Genomic DNA, 24,542 nt, shown 5'->3' with positions numbered 1-24,542 from the left:
CCACCAATTGTACGTTTTGTCACTAAATTATCTATAACCCACAATGTTATGTGTGTTGAGGAAATCGTCCGGCCCTTTCTAAAAGCTGTTATAGTCTCTGCCATTACTACCTCTTGTGGTCGGGCATCTTGTAACTGTAGCTACTGCTCCCAAAATCTTACTAATCAGAATTTAACTGCAATTCTGACTCCATAACTAGGCTGCGAGTGTGGGGCTCCTCAGACAGCGATTCTATGGATGTCTGTATTGAACAAATTCTCACACCAAGAACTTCAGCTAGCTTCAACTCGACTGCAGAGGCATATATCAAGATTCCAGAAGACGTTTATTCTCAGGCTGAATTCTTGTGTCACGCGCAATAGTAACAGCAGCAGGAAAAAAGACAATTCTGAACCTGACATGTACAGAGATGAACCTAGAAAATGGCTGACAAACACTAACTGGGGAAGAAGGGAGGGGTTACTGACATCAGAGCTGTGCTACAAGGAATCATAGAATCATAGAATCATAGAATCGTAGAGTTGGAAGGGACCTCCTGGGCCATCTGGTCCAACCCCCTGCTCAAAGCAGGATTCGCTAAATCATCCCAGTCAGATGTCTGTCCAGCCTCTGTTTGAAGACTTCCATTGAAGGAGAACTCACCACTTCTCGTGGCAGCCTATTCCACTCATTGATCACTCTAATTGTAAAAAAGTTTTTTCTAATATCTAATCTGTGTCTCCTCCCATTCAGTTTCATCCCATTGCTTCTAGTCTTTCCTTGTGCAAATGAGAATAAAGTTGATCCTTCTACAATGTGACAGCCCTTTAGATATTTGTAGACAGCTATTAAGTCTCCTCTCAGTCTTCTCTTTTGCAAACTAAACATTCCCAAATCCTGCAACCTTTCCTCATAAGACAGGGTTTGCAGACCGGTCACCATTCTGGTCGCTCTTTTCTGAACTTGCTCCAGTTTGTTGATGTCTTTTTTAAAATGTGGTGCCCAAAACTGGACACAATATTCCAGATGAGGTCTGACCAAAGAGGAGTAGAGGGAAATAATGACTTCACGTGATCTAGACTGTATGCTTCTGTTAATACATCCTAGAATTGCATTTGCCTTTTTTGCTGCTGCATCACACTGTTGACTCATATTCAGTCTGTGATCTATTAGTATAGGAGAGAGAAGGGACAAACTGCTAAAAGAGGCAAACCTGATTGCAAAGCAGCGATGATTCGCAAGTCTTGGGGCATAACGTTTGCAGATTATTCCTATATTTTTGCAACTCCATCTTAAAGCAGCATGATGTGGAGGCAGAGACCTCAAATCCATTAATTGTATCACTTACTGGGCTGTTTGCTGCAGTTTTGCTAAAATAAATGTTTAAATCAGTAGAGGACTAGTAACCTGCTGCCGTGTAATCCTTCATATTTATGAACATTGTATAGCCCCGCTCCATCCACTGATTGGCACATTTCTACCTATGCACAGTGGTCACACAAAACTGTCAATCAGTGATGTGTGCGGGGTTACACAGAGCTCAGCATTCAGATAACTGGTTGATTTGCAGCAATTAAAACTGTGATTTTGTCAAAACTACAGGGAGGAGCCCATTAAGTGAAACAATGCTGAAATCAAGGTCTCTGCCCCTTCTTTTTGGAGAGTACACTGTGTGCAGAGGACCAGAGCAGTAGCGTTCCATAGAGAAGACATACAAGTGCTTCTCAATAAATTAGAATATCATCATAATATTAATTTATTTCAGTTCTTCAATGCAAAAAGTGAAACTCATATTATATAGTCATACAAACAGAGTGATGTATTTCACGTGTTTATTTTTGTTAATGGTGATGATTATTGCTTACCGTGTTAGCCAGTAGAAAAAAATATATAAAGTGCTCTCAGTGAGAGAAGCAAAATAGGAATCTTGTGGGTATGATACCTTTTAATGGCTAACAAATAATAGTGAATGTTGTTACAAAGCAAGCTTTCGGGACTGCTTAGGCCTCTTTCACACATCAGTTTTTTGCCGTCAGGCGAGATCCGGCTTTTTTTTGTAAAACCGGATCCGGCAAAATGCAATGCCGGATCCAGTTTTTCCCCATTGACTTGCATTAGCGCCGGATCGCGCCGGATGGCATTGCGTTTCATCCGTTTTTTGCCAGATCCGGCTACTTGTCTCATTCCGGCGTCTGGAAAAAACGGCTACTGTAACGTTTTTTGTCTCCGGCGAAAAAGCCGGAAGCGCCGGATCCGGCACTTCCAGCTTTTTGCTACAATGAAAGTCTATGGGCGCCGGAATGCGCCGGATCCAGAAAAAGACGGATCCAGCCACCGGATCCGTTTTTTTAAGTCTGCGAATGCTCAGATCCAATTGGCCAGCCCCCAGGAAACAGATATAACCTGCTAGACGGATCCAGCAAAAAAACGGATCCGTTTCTACAGTTCTCCAAAATTTATGCCGGATCCGGTTTTTCTAAAAATAGCCGGATCCTGCCTGACGGCAAAAAACTGATGTGTGAAAGTAGCCTTTCCTTGGGACTGGAACAGATACGGTTATATCTGAGGGCCTGGCTGTAGACAATGGATTTCTTAATGTGTTTAGGATGGAAGCTGTCCCATTTGAGGTATGTGGGACGGTCAATTGGTTTCCGATATACTGATGTTTGGAATTAACCATTTTGGATTTTTATGGTGGTGTCTAGGAAGTTGATTTTTGTTTTTGAATGGTCTAATGTCAAGTTTATGGTTGGATGAAATTTGTTGAATTTGTCATGGAAATTTAGAAGTTCTTGTTCAGGCTCAGTCCAGATTATTAATATGTCATCAATGTAACGGAAATAGGCAAAGGGTTTGATGGAGCAGGATGCTAAAAAGTCATTTTCCAGTTTAGCCATGAAGCCATGAAGCTAATCTCTTCATGGCTAAACTGGAAAATGACTTTTTTGACCGTCCCACATACCTCAAATGGGACAGCTTCCATCCTAAACACATTAAGAAATCCATTGTCTACAGCCAGGCCCTCAGATATAACCGTATCTGTTCCAGTCCCAAGGACAGGGATGAACACCTAACCCAGCTTAAAATGTCATTTTTAAATCAAGGTTACCATCCCACCTCCATTGATGATCAGATCGTTAGGGCCACAAGGATCCCTAGAAGTCAAGTACTTCAATACAGAAAAAAAGAGGAAAATCATCGTGTACCTCTGGTAGTGACCTACAACCCACAGCTTGAAATACTCAGAAAAATGGCTAAGAAACTTCACCATATCCTACACAAGGATGACCGGTTAAAAACACTATTCAAAGACCCCCCCTGCTATGTTACAGACAACCTCCCAATCTAAGAAACATCATTATCCGAAGTTCAATGCCCTCTGATTCCCCAAGAGGAACATATCCTTGCAATGGGAGAAGATGCAAAACCTGCATTCATATAGAGACCAAAGACAAAATCCAAATTCCCAACATACAGCAGGGCTATAAGATCCCAGGGACATTCACATGTTCCTCTTACAATGTGCTGTATTTAATTCTATGCAATATATGTCCTGTGGGTGGCCTGTATGTTGGAGAAACAGGACAGAGACTGAGAGCAAGGATGAGGTCTCATCGTCATACAATTACAGACAAAAAAACCCATTTACCTGTGGCTAAACATTTCTGTGGTCCAGGACACAACATAGGCAATATGAAAGTTGTCATTTTAAAAGGCAATTTTAAATCACAGACACATCGGAGAGTGTGGGAGCATAAATTCATTACTATCTTTGATTCTATTCACACAGGACTCAATTTGTCAGAAGGTTTTATGACCCATTACCATATCTGAGCTATCTACTCCAAGTAGCCCTTTGATCTTCAGAACTTTTCATACTACCTATCTGATCTTACCTAATTAAGGATTCTCTCTTCAAGCTCATTGTTTGTTTATTGAAATGTTGTGCTTTAAACTGTATATAAATAAGGTTTCTTCAAATATTTTGTCATATCAGCCTGATGAAGGGACATAAGCAGTCCCGAAAGCTTGCTTTGTAACAACATTCACTATTATTTGTTAGCCATTAAAAGGTATCATACCCACAAGATTCCTATTTTGTTTCTCTCACTGAGAGCACTTTATATATTTTTTTATAAAGCTATATGTTGTTTATTTACAGTGGAGGTTTTACAACCAGGACATTATAATTGCTGTTCTAGCTGGCATGAAGGCATTAGGCCGGGGTCACACTAGAGAGGAATACGAACGAGTGAGAGGCGTTAAAAGCACGCATTACACACAGAAATATGATTCTCTATGGGGCAGCTCCCAACATCCGTATATTTCTCGGGCGTATTCTACGGTCCATGCCAATCGCAGCATGCTGCGATTGTCAGCGTACTACGCCCGTAGTACGTCAATGCAAGTCTATGGGTGCACAAAAAATACGGATTACAAACGGACCACATGTGTGACTTGCGAGAAATACGCAGGTCTTTTGGCAGGTGACAGGAAATGGGCCAATCCATCATCAGGAAGCTTAGACATACAAATGAACTCAAAAAGCGCTCCAGACATCCAGGAAGTACGCCTCCACGGAGTACATTAGCGTCATGGCGCCATATTTCCTCAATGTGGAGATGCTCATTGTACTGGTGCAGGAGCGGCCAGAACTCTGGGACCAATGTGATGCCCATTATGCCAACCAGGCAAGAAAAGAGGCGTCATGGAGGTGCATATGTCGCCAGATGTTCCACAATTTTGGTGATCGGCCACGTGAGGAGCAGCAGCAACTGAGTAAGTACAAGGCCAAAAACTGTTTAAAATTACCTCACATCAAAAAAGGCATTTAGAATCAGCCCCCCCCCCCCCTTCCTGTGCTTTTACTTCTTGCCTCATGAGGCGGGTAGATTTTTATGTGACCCATGGTTTTACACTGCTATAATATGGCCCAGGCCACAAGCTCCTCATCCTCCTAGCCAACCAAGTTATTAAGTGTAGTTACTTGATACCTGAACTATTGTGACCCTGTTTATCTGGCCTGGATGGGCCAATTAGATATGCCTCCCTGGGTAGAAAGCACACCCCAGAAGGCCACATGCCTAGGCTACTGGTAGCAAATTTGATCTAGCAAATATGTGAAATTGAGAATATTTCCTGTCACATTGCAGTGGAAGATGTGATGAGACGCTAGGGCAGCATCCGCAACCAATACAGGCGGGAACATCAGCAGCAGGCCAGAAGAGGTGATGCGGGCCACACAAAGTGAAAATATATTTATTATGATCGCCTCTCCTTCCTCACTCCTATTCTGGATCTGAGACCGTAAGTAGAAACCTCACACCACATTACACAGGTGTGGTACCCCACCATTCAGGTAAGGTGGAGACTCCTGACCACACTCCAACACCTGCATCCCACACAACATAGTAGTGTAGCAAAGCACCCTTTGGTGGCTCCCTGCTTGGAACATGAAGCGTGCTGGGAGGCAGGTGGAGTTAGTCTGCACCAAAAGAGCGGGAAGAGTTTAGGATTTAGTCAGTCTGACAGAGTCAGAGGAAGAGTGAAGATCCCCTGAGTGGGATGAATGAAGGAAGTGCTGCAGCCGACCTCAGTGACCTGGGTCCACTGGCACAGGAAAGGAACATTGATAGAATGCCTGACTCTCCATAAGAAAGAAGGATTAGTACGGAACGTGAGGAGAGGAGGACTATGGATTAGGGTTAGAGCAGAACCCTTCCCAAGTTCACAGCACAAGGCCGGGGTCCGGTCCCCGAGGTTGTATGGATACTAATGGTCCTGCTGCAGACACCAGAGGAATAGAAGTTGTCACCGCTTTATTCTCACACCAGACTTGGGGGCACAACAGCAACGTGAGTGAGCCGGGACTTGGTAGCAAGGAGTCCCCGAAGCAGGCTACAGCTGTCTGCTGTACAAGTAGAGTTCATAGGAACATCTGACAGGAGGAACTCCAGTGTAACTCAGTACTGTGAGTACTTCACTATAGGCGCAAAAGGGAGACGTTCAGAAAAGGCACATATGTTGGTGGAGTGTTGGAAGGGAGTGATTCATCTTGCCTGGAAGTTGGTTGAGCCCCTGACCTGGAGGATGTGGTACCGAGGTGGGCACCTGTATGCTCAACAGACTGTGAGTAAAGCTTTGGAACTACATGCCCTGGTGTCCTCCGCTTATTACTGCGCCAACCCACTCAGCACTGCTACATCTTGGTGCCGGACACTACACTCTCTCCCTTAACACCTATCTTCTTCATCTACTCTGCCCTGGGACTACAGCCCTATCTGTGGAGGGCTACACCATCATTGCTGCACCACACCATCTGTCCCAGAGGATCTGTCTGCAGCATCGACTTAACATCTTCATTGCCGAACACCACAGGTGGCGTCACAAATCATTCACTTATAAACTTTAAACATCATCATCTACCCTATTCCCCTTTTACAATGGATACCCAGGGCCACGGACCGGGTCACAGCTACCGTGACATCTCCCATTGAAATCAACGGGCCCGGCTCCAAGTACCCCGCTGCCCAAGGTGAGGGCAATCCACTTGCTCAAGCAGACTCTGAGGATCCTCAAATACGTGGGCCTACACCTCACCCCCTTCCTCCCCCTACCCAACCTTTCCAACAGCAGCCACATATGTCTGGCTCTAGCCAACCTCACCAATATGGCCACTTGTTCCCACCCAGTGTTGGAGGCTGGTCCCAACCTAGTTGGGGAGGACATGGCTATTTTGGTGGGTATGAGACACGGCCTACCAGCCCCAACAAGAGGCCCCTCTCCAGTATCACTCTGGCCAGTACCAACCACAATCCCAGGAGGCAGTACACTACCCACATCATGGGCAACAGTATGCCCCCACACAGGGCGATGGCCAAGTTGGGCAAAGTAGCCAGCAGCAAACACAGGCTGGTCTTCTGCCTTCTCCTCCCCCGACCTACCAAAATTTATAATGTTGCCATTTTGGTATTGCCTAATGGTTTTGTGGTTGTTTTGTATGTCAGAAAATGTTATTTGTACCCAATGTTCACATCTGCACAAAGGCCGATTTGGCCCATTGCCACATTTATCATATGGCAATAATATGTTTTTCTTTAAAAAAAAAAAAAAAAAAAAAAAAAAAAAGGCGAAAGTAAACATTTGTCTACTACATTTTACGTCTGTCTCAATTCTAAAAAAAGGTGTCAGCATACTAACATATGCCTACCAATGCAATTAGGATAAAACTGGGGAAAGAAAGAGCGCAATAGGGTCTTATCTGGGTAAAAGATGAAATAAATTCAATGGAATATACTCACCTTTTCCAAAGCGGATTAAAGCATGTAAATCAATGTCAGCCTGCTGCACGCCCGAGGTTCACAACCGTGACCGCCAGTCTAGCTCCTTTTGGATAAAATATTTGGGCTTACTGTGCGCTGCTGAGACCAGGATAAAGTCACCACATGAGAAACTTTTTAACTCTTTATTCCCAACGCGTTTCGAAGTAAAAAACCACTTCTTCTTCAGGGGATGACATGTAGTGAATAGATACAACTTTCTCTGATTAAATACATCCAATATTTGAATTTAGGCGCCAAAACTCACATGTGATGAGGGGACAGATGTCAGAGTTCAAGGGTTAATGGAGCGCAAAAGCCATTTACAAATGTTCTTATTATTTAACAATTATACTTTCTTAATTTCTGTTTTACAGATAATATATAAAAATATATGAACAGAAAAGGAATTTTATTACAAATACTGAAAAAAAGAGAAGAAAATAATATGGAAGTTGAAACGAACCCATTAAAAAATTGTATATATATGTCATAGTCCGGAGCCTATACCGCTGGAATAAAGCGGATTTCGTTCGGGAAAGGAGAAAAACATCAGATGCAAGAAAAAGTTAAAAACTATTACAAGAAAAAATATATATAATAAAATGTCATTAAAAAATCTTTTATTAAAAATATGAATGTATTAAAATATGTATATATAAAAAAATTATTATATGTAATAAAATTGGATTGGATTAATAAATGTTTGGAAACGATTTTTTCTGTATAGGCTTGGGGATATATAGCTCCGGTGGAAATGTCAAAATAATTGATTGGTGCATGACAAAAGAAGCGGACTTACGAAAATAAAACTCCAGAGATACCCCACGAGAACAAGTTCGTATCCCGGAGGAAAAGACGCCTGAACCAGCAAAAAATCTTTAAGGAAAAAAAGGGGAATGATTAAAATTAGATTAGTAAATCAGTGAGAACGCTCTAATGGAAGACAAGACAAATATGCAGTGAATCCTCTCTAAATGTACTCTAAAAAATTATTAAAAGAAAAAGATATTTTAAAAAAGGGAGGCTATAGGAAAACTTCTGTGATTTCGTTGAGACCATTAGGCTTCAGCGTATTTAGTCTATAGATCCAAAAAAATCTCCTTGCGGTTCAATTGTCCCAATCTGTCAGGGTGATCACTGGGTATATGCTCGATGGGGCTTATTTTTAACCCATTAAAGTTTTTCCCATGTTTAAGAGCAAAATGCCTGGAAAGACCGTGTTGCATAAAACCTATTTTAATGTTATGTCTATGGGAATTAACCCTTCGGTGTAAGGGCTGAGTTGTTCTTCCCACATATTGTTTTTTGCAATCGCATTCTATTACGTATATCACAAATCCTGTAGTACAATTTAGAAAACTTCTAATGGGAAAGCATTCTTTAGTGAAAGTGGATTCAAAGGTTTTTTCTTTATGGGAAATAATACCGCAACATAAGCAATTTCTTTTGCCACATTTATATATCCCTATTATTGAATTCAAGGGAGAGGAAGATGGTTTTATTCTGAGGCGACTGGGAGCAATTAAATTTTTAATAGTAGGTGCTCTACGGAAGGTGATACCAGGATTCCTCGGGAGAATTTTACATAAAATGGGATCATTTAAAAGAACATGCCAATTACGTGTCAGAATTTCTCTAATTTTAATGTTCTCAGCACAAAATTGCGTAATAAAATTGCCTGTAAATCTCTCACTATCGGTTGTAGTCCTCTTGGTTCCATAAATTAGTAGATTCTGGGAGAGACTCCTACTAATGTTATAGGCATCTTTAACCAATCCTTCAGGGTATTTCTTAGCCATAAACCTATTTCTCAATATTTCTGCCTGATTTTCAAAATCCCTCGTGTCAGTACAATTTTTTCTAATTCTTTTATATTGGTTGGCAGGTATATTTTTTCGCCATTTACTGAAATGGCCACTGCTGAAAGGAATATAGCTATTTTTATCAACGTGTTTAAAAAAAGTTTTCGTTAAAATATTATTACTCTGAATAAATATAGTGATATCTAAAAAATTAATAGTAGAGGAATTATATGATGAGGAAAAGGACAAACTCCAGGAGTTATTATTCATATCCGTGATAAATTCATCAATATCATTCTTGGAGTTATCCCACACAAAGAATAGATCATCTATGAATCTTTTATAGGTAATAATATAATTGTAAAATTTGGATTTAAAAATATAAAAATCCTCAAACGCCCCCATGAAGATATTTGCATATGTAGGTGCGACCTGGGACCCCATCGCAGTCCCAAGCCGCTGATGATACAGGCTTCCATCAAAAGTAAAATAATTATTTTTTAAAATAAATTCCATCCCTTTCAATAAAAACTTTTTTTGCAGAGATGACAGTCTCTTATCTTTCACTAAAACCTTATTAAAACAAGACAGTCCTAGATCATGGGGAATATTGGAATATAAGGAGGACACATCCATGGTTAAAAACACATATTGCGGTTTCCATCTGATAGTTTGAAGTATTTGAATAAGATGTGTGGAATCTCTAATATAACTATTTAGTAGGGGTATATGGGTCACCATGATTCTATCTATATATTGTGACAAATTGCTAGTAATGGAACCAATACTAGATATAATAGGACGACCAGGGGGATTATCCATATTTTTATGGATTTTAGGAAGGTGATAAAAAAAAGGTGTACGAGGGTTAGATATAGTTAAAAATTTGTATTCATTTTTATCAAAAATATGATGATCCCTTCCTTCCGAGATAAGTTTATCATAATTTGTCTGGATTTTTGTTAATGCTTCAAATGTAGTTTTCATGTAATATTTTTTATCAGATAGAATTCTCAGTGCTTCACCACAATAATCCTTATAATCCTGGATGACTATACCTCCTCCCTTGTCTGCTGAGCGAATAGCGATGTCAGTACGGGATTTTAACATATTAAGTGCTATTTTCTCATTTTTTGTTAAATTATTTTTGTAATTATTTTTCTTGTTGCGGAACAACTCCTTAAATTCCTCCTGTACCATATCGTTAAATACGTTCAGATGATGTCCTTTGCTCTCAATTGGATAGAATTTGGACTTCTTTGGTACTTCCAAATGAAATCCCAAAGTGCCCTATCAATTGGATCCTCTATATCTTTATCGCTGATTTTTATTTGCCCAGTCTCCTGTAGTGCAAAATGCCGCTTAAGAGTCAATTTCCTTATAAAGATTTGTAGATCTAAAAACAGATTGAAATCATTTGTTCTGAATGTGGGACAAAAAGTAAGTCCTTTAGACAGGACATGGATATCATCAGGTGTGAGGCTATATGAGGATAGGTTGAAAATATTGTTATCATCTTCTATACCAGAATGATCTCTACTTTTAATATGATTTTCCCTTTCTTTTTTTCTCCTCCCCCCTCTGTTTCCTCTATAGACCCTTTTCTTTTTCCATTTTTTGGTGAGAAAAATTTGTTTATATGTGAAGGTTTTAGTGCTCGTGGTAAAAAAGGGACAGTTGTGTTATCTGTATTGGAATTATCAATTAAAATTGTACTCATTTTGGATGTATCGGAAACAGAAAGATCTAAAAGTGATTCTTGTGTTCCTTCTGGGAATTCTATAAGTGCTGGGGAGGAAATTTCAATGGGGATAGGTGTGATTATTTGGTTCGTGTCAAGAATATGATTAATCGTGTCTATAAGATTTTTTTCTTTATCAAAATTGTTGATTTTATCATTATTAAGACGTGTCATTTGTTCTTTAATATTCTCTAGGTGTTTCATGGCTTTGATTAGTGGTGCAGTCATTTTAGTGGTTTTATTTATGGGGGGTTTAGAGAAAATATTCTCTTTTTCTTGAAATGGTAGTACTGATTTGATTTTTTCTATTGGTATTATGTCAGCTATTTTCGGCATAGATTTATTGATTTGGTCTATTTTCTGAGGAATATCTTTATTTCTAATGCTAACATTCTCTTTTTCTTGGGGTGGCTGTACTGTTTTGATGTTTTCTATTGTTGTTGTATCAGGTATTTTCGGTATAGATTTATTGATTTGATCTATTTTATTTCCAATATTCTATCTCTTTGTAGTTTTTTTTATTTTTTGAGAACAGTCTCATTTTCAACCTGCATCACATGTGTGATTATATTAGAGTTAATTTTTTTATATTCTGGATGTTTATGAAAAGGGATCAATTCTTTAGACAGTTCCAGGATTTTAGAGACTGCTGTCTCAGCTAATTTGGATCTCTTTTTATATAAAAGTAGAATCATCTTGTGCATACAATTATTAAGGTTATTGTCCCATTCCTTAGTGAAGTCTGAGTCTTTATCAAAAGGTGAATCAAAGACCAACCTTAGTCCACGAGGACAGATATTCTCCTCCAAATAAATAGATAAAAACCGGGTGTCCAAACTATAGTGCATTTCCTCTTTCAGAGCTTCTTTAAAATTCGTTAAAATCCTCCGGAAGGTCTTGGTTTCTTCTTCGCTGAAATTGTCCGAGGTGTCATCATTGGATACTTCAACTCTAGTATTTCCAATGGTTTGTAGAATAAGACGTTCTCTTGATGAAATTCTGTTTTGGAAGTATTCCATACTGACACAAAGTACCGGACCCTCTGCTGCTCAGGTTTTCCTTTATACAACGGCTGTACTATCCAGGCACAGCCGAGGAAGAGACAGGATAAAACTGGGGAAAGAAAGAGCGCAATAGGGTCTTATCTGGGTAAAAGATGAAATAAATTCAATGGAATCTACTCACCTTTTCCAAAGCGGATTAAAGCATGTAAATAAAAAAAGGGTAAAAATAATTTTAAAAAAATCGCCAAATAAATTAGAAAAAAAAAAAAAAATATTCCCCCAATAAATCCATTTTTTGGAAATAATAATAAAAAAAAACAATAAAAGTACACATATTAGGTATCGCCGCGTCCGTAACGACCTATAAAACTGTCCCATTAGTTAACCCCTTTAGCGAACCCCTTAAAAAATAAAAATAAAAAACGAAGCAAAAAATAGTGATTTATTATCATACTGCCAAACAAAAAGTGTAATAACGCGCGATCAAAAAGACGCATATAAATATCCATGGTACCGCTGAAAACGTCATCTTGTCCCGCAAAAAATGAGCTACCACACAGCATCATCAGCGAAAAAATAAAAAAGTTATAGCTCGCAGAATAAAGCGATGCAAAAATAATTATTTTTTATATAAAATAGTTTTCATTGCATAAAACCGACAAAAGCATAAAAAAAGACCTAAATGAGGTATCACTGTAACCGTACTGACCCGAAGAATAAAACCGCTTTATCAATTTTACCGCACGCGGAACGGTGTAAACGCACCCCCCCAAAAGAAATTCATGAAACGCTGGTTTTTCTTCATTCTGCGTCCCAAAAATCGGAATAAAAAGCGATCAAAAAATTTCACGTGCCCGAAAATGGTACCAATAAAAACGTCAACTCGTCCCGCAAAAAATAAGACCTCACATGACCTGGTGGGTCAAAATACGGAAAAATTATAGCTCTCAATATGTGGTGATGCAAAAACTATTTTTACAATAAAAAGCGTCTTTTAGCGTGTGACAGCTGCCAAAAATAAAAACCGCCACAAAATAGTAAATCAAACCCGCCGTTATCACCCCCTTAGTTAGGGAAAAATAATAAAATAAAAAAAATGCATTTATTTCCATTTTTCCATTAGGGTTAGGGCTAGGGTTAGGGTTAGGGCTAGGGTTAGGGCTAGGGCTAGGGGCATGTTGGGGTTCGGGTTGGAGTTAGAATTGGGGGTTTCCACTGTTTGGGCACATCAGGGGCTCTCCAAATGCAACATGGCGTCTGATCTCAATTCCAGCCAATTCTGAGTTGAAAAAGTCAAATGGTGCTCCTTCCCTTCCAAGCTCTGCCATGCGCCCAAACAGTGTTTTACCCCCACATGTAGGGTATCAGCCTACTCAGGACAAATTGCAAAACATTTTTTGGGGTCCAATTTCTCCTGTTACCCTTAGGAAAATAAAAAATTGGGGGCAAAAATATCATTTTTGTGGAAAAAAATGATTTTTTTATTTTCACGTCCGAGTGTTATAAACTTCTGTGAAGCACTTGGGGGTTCAAAGTGCTCACCACACATCTAGATAAGTTCCGTGGGGGGTCTAGTGTCCAAAATGGGGTCACTTGTGGGGAGTTTCAATAGTTTAGGTACATCAGGGGCTCTCCAAACGCACATGACACCCGCTGACCATTCCATCAAAGTCTGCATTCCAAAACGTCACTACTTCCCTTCCGAGCCCCGACGTGTGCCCATACAGTAGTTTTCTCCCACATATGGGGTATCAGCATACTCAGGACAAATTGGACAACAACTTTTAAGGTCCAATTTCTCCTGGTACCCTTGGGAAAATAAAAAAATGGTGACTAAAAGATCATGTTTGTGGAAAAAATACGAATTTTTTATTTTCACGCACGGGCATTATAAACTTCTGTGAAGCACTGGGGGGTTCAAAGTGCTCACCACACATCTAGATAAGTTCCTTGGGGGGTCTAGTTTACAAAATGGTGTCATTTGTGGGGGGTTTCCACTGTTTAGGTACATTAGGGGCTCTCCAAAGGCAACATGACACCCGCAGACCATTCGATCAAAGTCTGCATTCCAAAACATCACTACTTCCCTTCCGAGCCCCGACGTGTGCCCATACAGTAGTTTTCTCCCACATATGGGGTATCAGCATACTCAGGACAAATTGGACAACAACTTTTGGGGTCCAATTTCTCCTGGTACCCTTGGGAAAATAAAAAAATGGTGACTAAAAGATCATGTTTGTGGAAAAAATACGAATTTTTTATTTTCACGCCCGGGCGTTATAAACTTCTGTGAAGCACTGGGGGGGTCAAAGTGCTCACCACACATCTAGATAAGTTCCTTAGGGGGTCTAGTTTCCAAAATGGTGTCATTTGTGGGGGGTTTCCACTGTTTTGGTACATCAGGAGTTTTCCAAACGCGACATGGTGTCCGATCTCAATTCCAGCCAAAAACGTCAAATGGCGCTGCTTCCCTTCTGAGCTCTGCCATGCGCCCAAATAGTGGTTTACCCCCACATGTGGGGTATCAGCATACTCAGGACAAATTGCACAATAACTTTTAGGGTCCTGTTACCCTTGGAAAAATAAGAATTGAGGGTGAAAAGATCATTTTTGTGGAAAAAATATGATTTTTTAATTGTATGGCTTTATGTTATAAACTTCTGTGAAGCCCATGGGGGTTCAAAGTTCTCACCACACATCTAGATAAGTTCCTTAGGGGGTCTAGTTTCCAAAATGGTGTCATTTGTGGGGGGTTTCCACTGTTTTGGTACATCAGGGGTTTTCAAAACGCGACATGGTGTCCGATCTCAATTCCAGCCAAAAACGTCAAATGGCGCTGCTTCCCTTCCGAGCTCTGTCATGCGCCCAAATAGTGGTTTACCCCCACATGTGGGGTATCAGCGTACTCAGGACAAATTGCACAATAACTTTTAGGGTCCTGTTACCCTTGGGAAAATAAAAATTGGGGTGAAAAGATCATTTTTGTGGAAAAAATATGATTTTTTAATTGTACCGCTGTACGTTATAAACTTTTGTAAAGCCCTTGTGGGTTCAAAGTTCTCACCACATATCTAGATAAGTTCCTTGGGTGGTCTAGTTTCCAAAATGGGGTCACTTGTAGGGGGTTTCCACTGTTTAGGTACATCAGGGACTCTCCAAACGTGACATGGCGTCCAATCTGAATTCCAGCCAATTTTGCATTGAAAAAGTCAAACGGCGCTCCTTCCATTCTGAGCTCTGCCATGCGCCGAAACAGTCGTTCCCCCCCACATATCAGGTATCTGCGTACTCAGGACAAATTGCACAATAACTTTTGCAGTCCAATTTCTCCTGTTACCCTTGGTAAAATAAAAAAAATTGAACCTGAATTATTTTTTTTATGAAAAAAAGTTAGATGTTCATTTTTTTTTAAATATTCAAAAAAATTCCTGTGACGCACCTAAAGGGTTAATAAACTTCTTGAATGTGGTTTTGAGCACCTTAAGGGGTGCAGTTTTTAGAATGGTGTCACTTTTGGGTATTTTCTATCATATAGACCCCTCAAAGTGGCTTCAAATGTGATGTGGTCCTAAAAATAAAATGGTGTTGTAAAAATGAGAAATCGCTGGTCAACTTTTAACCCTTATAACTTCCTAACAAAAAAAATTTTGGTTCCAAAATTGTGCTGATGTAAAGTAAACATGTGGGAAATGTTAGTTATCAAGTTTTTTGTGTGCCGTATCTCTGTGATTTAAGGGCATAAAAATTCAATGTTGGAAAATTGCGAAATTTTCAAAATTTTCGCCAAATTTCCGTTTTTCTCACAAATAAATGCGTTATTTGAATGAAATTTTACCACTAACATGAAGTACAATATGTCACGAGAAAACAATGTCAGAATCACCGGGATCCATGGAAGCGTTCCAGAGTTATGACCTCATAAAGGTACAGTGGTCAGAATTGTAAAAATTGGCCCGGTCATGAACGTGCAAACCACCCTTGGGGGTGAAGGGGTTAAAATAGGTTTTATGCAACACGGTCTTTCCAGGCATTTTGCTCTTAAACATGGGAAAAACTTTAATGGGTTAAAAATAAGCCCATCGAGCATATACCCAGTGATCACCCTAACAGATTGGGACAATTGAACCGCAAGGAGATTTTTTGGATCTGTAGACTAAATACGCTGAAGCCTAATGGTCTCAACGAAATCACAGAAGTTTTCCTATAACCTCCCTTTTTTAAAATATCTTTTTCTTTTAATAATTTTTTAGAGTACATTTAGAGAGGATTCACTGCATATTTGTCTTGTCTTCCATTAGAGCGTTCTCACTGATTTACTAATCTAATTTTAATCATTCCCCTTTTTTTCCTTAAAGATTTTTTGCTGGTTCAGGCGTCTTTTCCTCCGGGATGCGAACTTGTTCTCGTGGGGTGTCTCTGGAGTTTTATTTTCGTAGGTCCGCTTCTTTTGTCATGCACCAATCAATTATTTTGACATTTCCACCGGAGCTATATATCCCCAAGCCTATACAGAAAAAATCGTTTCCAAACATTTATTAATCCAATCCAATTTTATTACATATAATAATTTTCTTATATATACATATTTTAATACATTCATATTTTTAATAAAAGATTTTTTAATGACATTTTATTATATATATTTTTTCTTGTAATAGTTTTTAACTTTTTCTTGCATCTGACGTTTTTCTCCTTTCCCGAACGAAATCCGCTTTATTCCAGCGGTATAGGCTCCGGACTATGACATATATATACAATTTTTTAATGGGTTAGTTTCAACTTCCATATTATTTTCTTCTCTTTTTTTCAGTATTTGTAATAAAATTCCTTTTCTGTTCATATATTTTTATATATTATCTGTAAAACAGAAATTAAGAAAGTATAATTGTTAAATAATAAGAACATTTGTAAATGGCTTTTGCGCTCCATTAACCCTTGAACTCTGACATCTGTCCCCTCATCACATGTGAGTTTTGGCGCCTAAATTCAAATATTGGATGTATTTAATCAGAGAAAGTTGTATCTATTCACTACATGTCATCCCCTGAAGAAGAAGTGGTTTTTTACTTCGAAACGCATTGGGAGTAAAGAGTTAAAAAGTTTCTCATGTGGTGACTTTATCCTGGTCTCAGCAGCGCACAGTAAGCCCAAATATTTTATCCAAAAGGAGCTACCAATGCAATTAAACAGTCATAGAATAATAAGGGGTTTAAATATATATATTTAGACAGATATAAACCAAAAAATTATAACATAGACTCAGCATGCTCTTGCCAAGAAGTTTCCCCCTCAGGTGACATGAAGTAATTTGTGAAAATATCACGCACTTTGAGCCCAGAGAGCGGTCTACGTTGAGGGTTGATAGGTGGTCTCGCCCTACGCACATTGTCCGACCCACGCACAACATCAGCAGAGGAGGAACAATCATGTATGTTGGTGAAGTTATGAAGAACCACACAGGCTTTAACAACTTCATTAACATTTTGTTCACTCAGCTGAATGGCAGACAGGAGTACCCGCCATTTGGCACAAAGAATGCCAAAGGAACACTCCACCAGTCGCCGAGCACGTGATAGGCTCAAGTTAAAAATTCTGCGACGGTGGTCCAGGTTGCGCTGGGGATATGGCCTCATGACATTCGCGTTAACTGAAACGCCTCATCTGCCACAAGGACATAAGGGACTGATTCTTGAGTGGAGCCTGGTAGTTGCCGTGGTGGTGGTAGATCCAACTGGTTGGTGCGTAGCCGCCGACACATAATAGAAGTATTGAAGACTCTAGAGTCTCCCGTCCTTCCATAGGCCCCAATGTCAACAATTATAAACTTGTATTGAGGGTCGGCCAGAGCCAACAATACAACAGAAAAGTATTGTTTATAATTGATGAATTGGGAGCCAGAGTTCGGCGGCTTACGCACCCGTATATGTTTGCCATCAAGGGCCCCAATACAATTAGGAAACTGGCATTCCTCCTCAAAGTCCCTTGATATCCTCAACCAGTCTTCCATCCTGGGCTCGGGCATGACGAGTTGATGTAGTCTTGACCATATTTCACTACATGTCGACCTGACTATGCCAGAAATGGAAGATCTTCCAATGAGAAACTCATGGTGGAGGGCGGCATAAGACAGGCCAGTGGACAGGAAGCTGAAGAACAACAGAAATGGAACATTTTAGAATGCACAAATTAACAAAAGACCAGGTACATACAAACCAAACTTGTTAGTGATTCAGATCTACTAACACACATATATTTGGTCGCACAATGACTAAGTGATATTCAGTACATATTACACATAACATTCTGGTCTGTAAGTTTAAACATATCTGGAATAAGATGAGGGCATTAAACTTAGTCCAAGAAGCAAAAAATACATACTTTGGGCAACACATCATGAACATAGAGAATATGGTTGTGTAGTACATACCGTAATGTGAGTAGAAGTCGCTCCTCGGCAGATATAGCTTTGCGCATCCTTGTGTCCTGAAAGGTTATCCCGGGGTGCACTGTCTCCAAGAGTAGATCAAATGTTGCAAGGCTCATGCAACAGTATTGGTAAAATTTTTCCGGATGCTCCCGCAGAGAAGAATAGAGGCAGTGAAAATGACCTCTTGTGAGTCGTTGCCTCAAAACTGGATGGACCCACATGCGTCTCCTCCTCCGCGGATCCACTATCACTGGGTATGGTTGACCAAAGCGGAGTGACAAAAGCCAGTTGAAGAGAACCTGCTCAGTTGTGTTGAAACTCAGACTGTCTGTGTCACGCTCGCACCTTGGCTGAGTGGCGCGAGCCGGGGGGTTGTGGCCCCACTGTGCCACAAACCAGACTACCCTGGAAGGTGGAGTAACTATGACAGCTACGTCAGTCAAAAGAAGAAAGACGCGCACTCTTGCTGTGGAGGAGATAGGTGCTGACTGTACGTGGAGGGTCCACAAACAGTAGTCAGTAGATAAACAGTCGCACTCAAGTGTGGATTAATCTTGCAAAAAATCCTGAAGATTTTGTGAAATTTTTGGATTTTTATTTTATTTCAAATGCATCAAATAGTGTAACACCGCAGACAAAAGAAGTATCCAAAATGTGGGTATAATATCGTAATCCGGGATATGAGTATACTATGGTTACGTTTCGACCTACTAGGAGGCCTTTCTCAAACCATACTGAAAAATAAAATAAAAAGCAATTACAACAATGAATATGGACGACAAACTCGCGGAAAGCTGGAAAAGAAAAAATAAACATGAGAAAAATGTGAAAAAATTTTTAAAAAAATTATTTTTTTTAAAAAATACTAACAAAAAAAACACAACAGAAAAGTAGTGCAAAAAAAAACCCTAAAGGCGAAACATATATCTATACAAATTTAAGCACAACAACATAAAGGTCCCTAGGGCAATTAGGAAAATGTCATATAGAGAGTAAAAAAATTAAATTAAGCAAGTGCTAGAGAGACTATTGGCCACAAGTCAATTTTAACATTCTAGGCATCAGGAGTAACAATGGGGATAAGCAGCAGACCTAGATGAGACATATTATAGTATTGTCTCTGTACATGATGAAATAACAGGGGTGGTGGAAACACATGGCTACCTCGGTCTTCACTGGAGCCTCTGATGGTGAGGTCAGGCTTGTGCGGCAGGTAGCTGCCGGGTGCCACTCCAGGGTGGTGTCTGGCTGTGGCTGCTGATCCCACTCGGGAACAGGACACCTGGACAGGTGCGAGTGACAAGCAGGCTGAGACACAGGGCAAGCGGGCACAGCTTGGTCCACTGGCAGGCAGGCACGGCTTGAAGACACAAGGCAAGCGGGCACGGCTTGGAGACACAGGGCAAGCGGGCACGGCTTGGAGACACAGGGCAAGCGGGCTCGGCTTGGAGACACAGGGCAAGCGGGCACGGCTTGGAGACACAGGGCAAGCGGGCACGGCCTGGAGACACAGGGCAAGCGGGCACAGCTTGGAGACACAGGGCAAGCGGGCACAGCTTGGAGACACAGGGCAAGCAGGCACGGCTTGGAGACACAGGACAGACTGGCGTGGTATGAGAAGGGACAGGTAGGGACCTGTTCACACAGCAGGTGTAGGCAGGAGGGAGTGGTGTATGTTGGAACAGGATCTGGACCTGTTCACACAGGGCATGCAGGTATGGATAAAGGCAGGAGTGTGGAGTAGGCTGGGCTGCAAGGGAGCCAGGCAGGCAGAGCGGCAAGGGGGCCGTGCAGGCAGAGTGGCTAGGGAGCCGTGCAGGCAGAGCGGCTAGGGAGCCGTGCAGGCAAAGCGGCTAGGGAGCCGAGCAGGCAGAGCGGCTAGGGAGCCGAGCAGGCAGAGCGGCAAGGGAGCCGAGCAGGCAGAGCGGCTAGGGAGCCGAGCAGGCAGAGCGGCTAGGGAGCCGAGCAGGCAGAGCAGCAAGGGAGCCGAGCAGGCAGAGCGGCTAGGGAGCCGAGCAGGCAGAGCGACTAGGGAGCCGAGCAGGCAGAGCTGCAAGACAGCAGATGCACAGACAGGGAGGACACAAGGAAAGACACAGCAGGGAAGGAAGCCACAGACAAAGAGAAAGGTAGACTAAGGTAGGACAGAGTACAGGCAAGGTACTGGGACCAAGACTCAAGGGCCAGGATATTCAGCCTCCTGGCAGGCAGACAAGGTACAAAGCAAGACTAGGAGTAATCCTCCAGAGAAGGAGATACACAGAACAGGGCCTGGCTTCCTCAGCAGCAAGTTGCTAACTGAGTATAGACATTGCACAGGCAATGTTTCAGTGGGTGTGGCGGAACTAAATAGTCAAGGGCTCTAGGTGATTGGTCAGGGACAGATTAGACCGGTGCACCCTGACTGCATAAGAACCAGAGAGTTCTGGCGCCGCCCCCCTATACACACATAGCCAAGAAACATACAGGAGAGCAGAGGCACAGAGCACAGAGCACAGGACTGGCAACAGACAGAATTCACAGCATGACCCAGAGCAGTGAGTAAGTTGATGTGCGGGGGATGGGAGGCCATGCAGTGACGCCAGCAGGGTTGTTACAGTCTGCCATGTTGCACATAGAACACCAACACACCTAGTCAAGGCAAGGTCACAAATGGACAGAATGGAGGCAGCCACCTGTTCCTGAGCCAATAAATAGGGTGCAGGCTAATGATTTAAATAGTTGGCAGGCCTCAAAACCGTTAAATGTCCATTTTGCAAGCCTGCGAGAAAATCTCGCCATACGGATTACATACGAATTACATACGGATGCTGACATGTGTAAAATACGCGACCACACCTTGCTTACGGATGACATATTGAGCACTATTTAGGGGTCATTCATCCATATTACGATATGTAAAATACGGACCGTATTTTACGTCGGTTAGTGTGACCCCGGCCTAAGTCTGACTCCATCTCCTCCTCTGATAAGCAGCTCACTGTCAATAGACAATGTAAATACAGATCCTGGTGTGGTGGACAATCAGCGCACAGGGCCCCAGGCAGCGCACAGGGGGCAGAGAGAGCAAACGGAGTCCAAATCAGCACATGAGGCCCCAGGCAGCACACAGGGCTCCAGACAGCGCAGAGGAGCCCCAGGCAGTGCACAGGGCCCCAGGCAACACACAGGGGCCCCTAGCAGTACACGGGGGCCCGAGGCAGTGCATAGGGGCCCCAGACCTCGCACATCGCACAGGGGCCCTATACATCGCACAGTATTGAGTGATATACTCAAGAATGGGGACCCAGACATTGCACACGGGGTCCCAAACAGCGCACAGGGTGTCCCAGACAGCCCATGGGGGCAGAGACAGCACACAAGGGCCCTGCATGCTGTCTCTTCCCCCCTTGCGTGCTGTCTCTGCTCCCCTGTGTGCTGTCTGGGGCCCGGTGCGCTGTCTTTGCCCCCTTATGCACTGCCTGGAGCCCCTGTATGCTGCCTGGGGCCCTGTGCGTTGCCTGGGACCCCGTTGTCTTTCTCTGCCCCCGTGTGCTGCCTGAGGCCCCGTGTGCTGCCTGGGACCCCGTTTGCTGTGTCTGCCCCCATGTGCTGCCTGGGGCCCCTGTGCATTGCCTGGGGCTCTAGGCGCTGCCTGGGGCTCCTGGGTGCTTCGTGGGGCCCTGTTCATTGCCTGGGGCCCTGTGCACTGCCTGGGGCCCCATGTGCTGCCTTGTGCCCCACGTGTGCTGCCTGGGGCCCCACGTGTGCTGCCTGGGGCTCGGTTTGCTGTCTCTGAATCATAGAATCATAGAATCGTAGAGTTGGAAGGGACCTCCTGGGCCATCTGGTCCAACCCCCTGCTGAAAGCAGGATTCGCTAAATCATCCCAGTCAGATGTCTGTCCAGCCTCTGTTTGAAGACTTCCATTGAAGGAGAACTCACCACTTCTCGTGGCAGCCTGTTCCACTCATTGATCACTCTAACTGTCAAAAAGTTTTTTCTAATATCTAATCTGTGTTTCCTCCCATTCAGTTTCATCCCATTGCTTCTAGTCTTTCCTTGTGCAAATGAGAATAAAGTTGATCCTTCTACAATGTGACAGCCCTTTAGATATTTGTAGACAGCTATTAAGTCTCCTCTCAGTCTTCTCTTTTGCAAACTAAACATTCCCAAATCCTGCAACCTTTCCTCATAAGACATGGTTTGCAAACCGGTTACCATTCTGGTTGCTCTTTTCTGAACTTGCTCCAGTTTGTTGATGTCTTTTTTAAAATGTGGTGCCCAAAACTGGACACAATATTCCAGATGAGGTCTGACCAAAGAGGAGTAGAGGGAAATAATGACTTCACGTGATCTAGACTGTATGCTTCTGTTAATACATCCTAGAATTGCATTTGCCTTTTTTGCTGCTGCATCACACTGTTGACTCATATTCAGTCTGTGATCTATTAGTATACCCAAGTCTTTTTCACATGTGCTGTCACTTAGCCCTATTCCTCCCATTCTATATATGCTTTTTTCATTTTTATTGCCCAGATGTAGTACTTTGCATTTCTCCCTGTTAAAAACCATTCTGTTAGTTGCTGCCCACTTCTCCAGTTTATTTAAATCTTTTTGAATCCTCTCTCTCTCTTCTCTAGTATTAGCTATCCCTCCTAGCTTTGTGTCATCAGCAAATTTAATCAGTTTACCCTCAATTCCTTCATCTAAATCGTTGATAAAGATGTTGAACAATACAGGGCCCAGGACAGAGCCCTGTGGTACCCCACTTGAGACATTCTTCCAACTGGATGTGCAGCCATTTACGACCACTCTTTGGGTCCGATCACTAAGCCAGTTATGAATCCACCTAACAGTTGCCTTGTCCATTCCATACTTAGTCATTTTTTCAATAAGGATTGTATGAGAGACTTTGTCAAATGCTTTGCTGAAGTCAAGATATACTATATCTACAGCATTTCCTTGATCCATCCAATCAGTGATACCGTCATAGAAGGAAATTAAGTTAGTCTGACATGACTTATTAGTTACAAACCCATGCTGACTCTGTTTAATCACTTCATTCTTATCCAGGTATTGACATACATGTTGTTTAATAATTTGTTCAAAGATCTTTCCTGGTATAGAAGTCAGACTCACCGGCCTATAGTTGCCTGGGTCCACCTTCTTCCCCTTTTTGAAGATAGGAACAACATTTGCTCTTCTCCAGTCTTCTGGCACTTCTCCTGTTCTCCAAGAATTTTCAAAGATTATGGAGAGGGGTTCAAAAATTTCTTCTACTATCTCCTTCAGTACTCTGGGATGTAATTCATCTGGACCTGGAGACTTGAATTCATTTAGGTTAGCTAAGTGTTTCCTCACTATCTTTCTGTTTATAGATATCCTGTATTCTTCTATTCCCTTAATAGGACAGTGAATAACAGTTGATGTTACATTTCCTTTCTGAGAGAAAACAGATGCAAAATAGGAATTTAAAAGTTCAGCCTTCTCAACATCCTGTCTTACCATTTCATCATTTTCATCCTGTAAAAATCCTATAGCATCTTTGACTTTTCTTTTACTTTTGACATATCCCCAAAATCCTTTATTATTGCTTTTGACATCTCTTGCAAGCCTCAATTCATTTTCAGCTTTAGATAATCTGATTTGTGCCCTGCAGGTTCTGCAGACAACATTATATTCTTCTTTAGATATGCCTCCCTCTTTCCATTTTATAAACATTTTTTCTTCCTTTTTAGCATGTGCTTAAGTTCTGTGTTCATCCATCCTGGTTTCCTTAAATGCTTCCTATTCTTCCCTCTTTTCGGAATTGTTAACAACTGTGCTTTGAGAATTTCATTTTTCAAGATTTCCCATCCTTCCTGGACATTTTTGTCTTTAAGGATATCCAGCCATTGGATCCCTCCAATTCTCTTTCTGAATCCCTTAAAATCTGCCTTTCTGAAATCTAACCTTGACGTCTGAGTCTTCACAGGTCTTCCGCCCCTAGTTATCCAAAATTCTAAAATAGCATGGTCGCTACCTCCTAGGGTCCCAGCCACTTTTGCCTCCTCAACCATTTCCTCCCTGTTTATAAGGATTAGATCCAAGGTAGCAGTTCCCCTTGTTTTCTCCCTTACCTTTTGGAAGATAAAGTTGTCAGCAAGAGAAAATAAGAATTTCCTTGACCTGTTAGTTTTGCCTGAGAGAGATTCCCAACAAATGTCTGGATAGTTGAAATCTCCCATGACAACTATGTCATATTTTTTGGAGAGCTTGGCCATTTGATGCATAAAGAGATCATCG

This window comes from Dendrobates tinctorius, unplaced genomic scaffold, assembly GCF_039654945.1.
Source record: "Dendrobates tinctorius isolate UK_male_01 unplaced genomic scaffold, ASM3965494v1 ptg000022l, whole genome shotgun sequence".
NCBI lineage: Eukaryota > Metazoa > Chordata > Amphibia > Anura > Dendrobatidae > Dendrobates > Dendrobates tinctorius.
Note: the sequence above shows the minus strand (reverse complement) of the source record.